Genomic DNA, 6,000 nt, shown 5'->3' with positions numbered 1-6,000 from the left:
ACATTTGCTCTTACTTCCTGTAGATATACACCAATTTACAAACAACTTATCACTAGCACAGTGAGAAATACCGAAAATATCTTTCCTCTACTCATTATTTTGTTCTAACATACTGAAAAATAGCCTTGGCAATTCTGTCTTCCCCTTTACAATTTTTTTTTTGGTCCTAAATCTATTGGATCAGATTTTCTAAGCTTTATTTTCCATCCTGGAAGTGATTCTCATAATATTTGATGCTGACATATTTTTACTGAATTGACCTTTTGCAGTGTTTTCAAGTACATGAGCAGTTAGAAATTTGGGGAAAAGCTTTTGTTGTGAACTGCAATTATAATATTCCCTCTGGAAGAACATACTTTTTAGTTACTACTGCTGCTTCTCTTAGAACGTCTAGGGGCCTGCGAGGGTCAGGACAGTTTACAAAAGTAGCTCTTGGAGACTCCAAGTCAGTGTAAATCTTTAACACTTATATTTACATTTTTAATAGAGTATTCACATATAGTAAAACAGTCCCTTCTGGTTGTAAAGTTATTCATTCTTAGTTTTTCCTTTATTTAATCTTGATTTCTTTATAATATAAACCTACATAGAATCTGCTACTTCATATGTTATATATAAAGAATTAATAACTCTGAGCTCCTAGAGAACAATGCCTGAGAATTCATGATTGTGATACATAAATTTAAATATTGGAAAAATTTTATTTAAACATGGTTGAAAGTTCAAATTTTCTCGTGGTCCAGCAGATAATATGGAATTATATGAAGCTGCTAGGTTAAGGTAATATGGAGGGTGCTTATCTAGCCTAAAGGCATTCAAATTCAAATTTATTTATTTTAAATGGAAATAAAATTGTTCCGATCAAATGAAACAGATTTTCCAGGCTTTTGCCTGTGGGTCACCACTTGGTGAGTATTGCTTTAGTGTTTATAAGCACACAATAGTGGCATTTTGTAAACTATATGCACTACCCGGTTAATCAAAGTGTGCAAGTATGTTAACATTCAAAGATGTTTTCACCTTTATATTTAGCTGCTGTGTATTTAAGATGATTATTAATGAGGGACAAGTCCATAGTGACAGTTTAATATCCACATCCTCACACTCACATTGTCGTGCTTACACAGCACTTGGATTGCTATATTTGGAAGGATTTGGGATAATCTTTAATTTGACTTCAAAATTCACGTTAAGTTAACAAATGGGAGAAACATACCAACTTCTTTTCAATTTTTGGGGGGGAAGGAGGAAACGATTTGAGTTGCAAGAATTAAACATAATAATACAGACCATTTTCAATACGCTTAAAAATGGGCACAGAGCTTTTAAATGAAGGTGTAGGCCAAAGCCATAATAGGACAATAAGATGACATCCTATGCAAAAGAAAAGAAATCCTCAATCAGATAAACTTTCTTAAATGAAGACAGAGTTCATTGTTGAAAGTAAAAAGATTTTGCAAGCCACATGAAACAAGCGATTTTATAAAATGTATAATTTTACACAAACACCCAATGTAATGATTTTTCCTATATATACAACTTTGTTAGCTTCGGAGAAGATATTTTACATTTAGAATCCAAATACTTAATATTTATCACTTATATTTTTTTCCTGTTAAAATTTCTAATGAAATACTTAATTTTCACCTGAGACTTGGGCTTTTTAATCGTAACTGGGTAACAAAACATCATTGTTCTGATTGAATGAGTTTAAATGGCAGTATGGTGAATGATTTTAAATATTCTCTGATTAATATGAGTAATTTCTGGATCTGAATGTTCACATTTGGAACTACTTATGTAAATATACTATTCACTAGCTTTAAAAATTTGGAGATAATTATAAAATTGAGGGATATTGTTTGTGTGAGACCAAATTTAATTTATACTTTAACAAGTGCTAGTTCATAACTGAATATTTTAATATTTGCTACCTAAATATCAATCAAAAAGAAAAACATAAAGGAAAAATATTATGTGTATTTGTATACCTTCAGGGGACTTTAGCGAGGGCAGAGTTCAGTAATTTAAAGAAAAACATGCACTATGAACTTTACATTGGGTTGACCAAAAAGTTCGTTCAGGTTTTTCCGTTAAGATGTTACGGAAAAACCTGAACTGAATTTTTGGCCAATCCAATACTTGGGAGTGGAGATTTAAAGTCAATATTAAAACTCAGGATTTAGATAAATTTGATAGCTATAACTTTCCCATTATTAGGATTTTCAGACGTGAAATACTCTTATTGACTTTGGACTTAAATAGAGCAAAAATATTATATTGTAATGTTAAAAAGCATGATTTTATATGGATAATTTATACAGATATACCATTACAGGTAAATATATTTATTAGTCAGGTGTTCTTTTCCACATATCAATTTTTTTTTTTTTTTTTTTTTTGCGGTACGCGGGCTTCTCACTCTTGTGGCCTCTCCCGTTGTGGAGCACAGACTCCGGACGCGCAGGCTTAGCGGCCATGGCTCACGGGCCCAGCCGCTCCGCGGCATGTGGGATGTTCCCGGACCCGGGCACGAACCCGTGTCCCTTGCATCGGCAGGCGGACTCTCAACCACTGCGCCACCAGGGAAGCCCATACACATATCAATTTTTACACTGACTATTTAAAATTTTAGTCTACAAGAGCCTGATGAAACTCTCTTGGATAAAACACACTGGTAAGGTCTCTATAGCAGAGTATCTGACAAAAATTTTACTAATCAATTAACATGGGTACTGCCACCCTTCATGTTTTATTTAAATAGACATGTATTCAATTACAAATTGAAAATACAGTTATTTTAGTTTCAGTACTCAATATTAAGTTGTGTTTTAATGAACTATACAATAAGATTCTTAAAAAATGTGTTAGCTGGAAACACTAGAAATTATTACTGGTGGTAGAAATCAATTTGTAAGAAACTCTAAAATATGTATATTCCAGAACACTAAAAAGTAACCAAAATTTGCTACTAGCATATATATGCTTCAGTACTGGAGTATCACAAATTTGAATTGAGTTTACATTGTGATACACTGGAAATATGTCTTAAAATGTAATGATCTTCAAATAAGTTTGTTGAAAGTCGACCAAGATGCTGATAAGCCTTCAATTTGAAAAAGCCACAATTCTATTTCTGCATATCTTAACTTAAAAAAAATTCACCCTTAAAATCATTGTTTCATATTTTCCACTTTTAGAAACACATGTAATTTTGAAGCATGAACCTGTTTATTTTATAGTAGAAATATACAATATTCCTTCATGTTCACTGATAAAGTACCTAATTAAAAAAAAACTCATTGGAAGACTTCCACTCAACATATCTCTATGAATATTACTTTTCTTCTGTAAATGACTTTCTTAATATGTAATAAAAATGTATCTGACATACTTAGCATTATGCCATATATCGTTGTATTTTTTGACAGTAAATAGAAAGTGAGAAAGTCAAATTATTTCGAATTTGCATTACATCAGTTCTCTATGAAATATTTATGTTTTGATCTTCAAAAGTTCTTTTTATAAGAAATAATCTAAATCACTCAAATTTAAGGTTAAATGTTGTTCTTTTAAAAAATGAGTATGAAAGCTATTCATTTTATAATACTGGCACCACTACCATGAGAAATGTTTGACCTGTGTCTTGTAAGCCAAATGATTTGCCATAAATAGAGGAAGAAAAGAGTGTATTATTGTCAGACTCAAAGATTATACTACATCAGATTCTTTTCTTTCCCCCCAATCTAACATGCCTAAAGAGTAGAACACAAAAGTATAATTTAAAATAATTAAAAAATTGAAATGAAAATTGGGTATGCCATGCTTTAATAATATATTTTTGTATGCCATATACGTGCTACATAGATTATCAATGGAAATGTATATGGATAGTTATAGATAGGCATTAAATTGAATTAAAATCAAATTAATGATAAAATGCACAGTTGTCAAATGCAATATTAATTGATATATGTTTCTTAGGATTTAGATCTTAGATAATTATATTTAGGCACATGACTAATGTCCATCCAACTACTTTAATTTTATTGTCATATATTTGTATTTGCAAAATAGTAGAGAACTTCAATGGGTATGAGGAACATTATGTATAAACTAGTTAATTTAATAGCAGTTTAATTATCAGTTTCATATTTTATTTCCTTTGAAAAACAATTCATTAAATGCTCCGGCCATCCAGAGTTTAAATAGGTTCTTTTGTTGTTTTCAGTTCTTCTTTCTCAGTGTAAAATTTGTTCTTAAAATGAGTTAAAAAGAAATATTTTGCCACCTTTGCAAACATCTTAATTTGGGGCCATCTGAAAGTGTAACAAAAGCATATTTCCAAATGAATTGGAAGCATATTTGTGGTCTGCTTTATTTTCATTAATTTGGAGTTGTGTGACTTTGGGAACGACCTATTGAGCTCTTGAAATGAAGTAGCCAGTTTCTGGCATTTCAAACAAGGACTGAACTATTCTCACTCTTTCCCTTGCCCTACTGAAAAATAAAGAAGAGAAAGGATAAGAAGAGAGAAGGAGGAAGGGAAGGGTGAGATGTAAGGGAAAAAAAGAAGAGAGTCAGGAAATAAGAGTAAGGAGAGAAAAGTATACATATTTAATTTGAATAATTTGCTAACTTAGTAACAAGAATAGAATTAATGACATAGGGCAAGAAACTGGTAACTTAGATTAAGTTCTTAAGTTCTAAACTTTTCCACATTTTGTGTGGCTTTTTCATTACACACTAGTTTGATTTTCCTATTGAGGTTGAGGGAACAGTGGTAAGGGACAGAGCTGGATACCCAGAACATTTACCAAAAATTTCCACTTCACATAAGTAGGGGTGATACGGTTGCCTAAACAAAAGATGTGTTCTGAGTCTGATATTAATGCTAAAATTGATTAATTCATAACTCCAATCATTAGCTTAGCTGTAAATTATTTTGAATATCAGCATACAAGTTATCTACATTTACATGGAATATATTTACTTTCTCTGAGATAACTAAATATTTACAGTATAATCATATATATAGATAAAAATAAAATTTTGTAATCTCTACCTGGAGATATATTTGTATGAGATTATGCAACATATCAAATAGAACAAGCACAAAGAGTAAGCTTAGTTTGCATCCAAATTTTAATTGATGCCTGAAACATTACATATTGTTGTTCTCCAAAATTCTATGGAGAGAATTTGCAGGGTTCCTTAATCCAGTCTTATACCACTGATATACCCAATTTAATTATTTACTCAGTATACCTGAAAAACCAAAATCCAAATATTCAAAACCACACAAATTATGTTCTGTTGTATATGCTAATGTATTGGCAGGAAACCATGTATAAGGAGAAAAGTAATTCATTATTCTATACAGTTTCATGATTCTACATGTTAAAATTTCTTCAAGTTTATTAGGGCAAGGATAAGTTTACTTTTATCCTCTTAATACAGATGGGAAGAGTATAATTTAAAAATTAGAAGTAACTTCTTTCCATAAATCATATAATTGTTATTTTTTGAGACTAAAAAAATACTGGATACCTTACTAAGAGTAGAGGTAGAAATGAACCACCTACAGTGAGTGTATATGTAACAAGATTATGTGAAATAGTGCTGGTTTGGAAATAATAATATTATTTTGTAAATCTTTGAAAAATACATCAACAAACTTTCTCTGGAAACTACTTATATTGTCCAGAACTACATTTTTGACTTCATGTAATTCTTACCTCTTACTTTTAATGCATCAATTAAGAACTAAAAACTTAGTTATATGGAGGATTCCACTTTGTATTAATATTTTATAAATCATACAACACTGCCATATCTATATATAATAATATTGTGAAAGCGATTTTGACATTTTTTGAAGAAAAATAACTCCCACTGTGAAGAAAAAATTAACCACAACCCCAACTATGATGTCAAATGCTAGTATTTATATTTATCTTACAATGCTGGATCTAATATGGAGGAGGTAGATGGAGAGCA

Source organism: Globicephala melas, chromosome 18 (assembly GCF_963455315.2).
Source record: "Globicephala melas chromosome 18, mGloMel1.2, whole genome shotgun sequence".
Lineage (NCBI taxonomy): Eukaryota > Metazoa > Chordata > Mammalia > Artiodactyla > Delphinidae > Globicephala > Globicephala melas.
The sequence above is the reverse complement of the archived record's forward strand: the minus strand, read 5'-3'. Positions refer to the sequence as shown.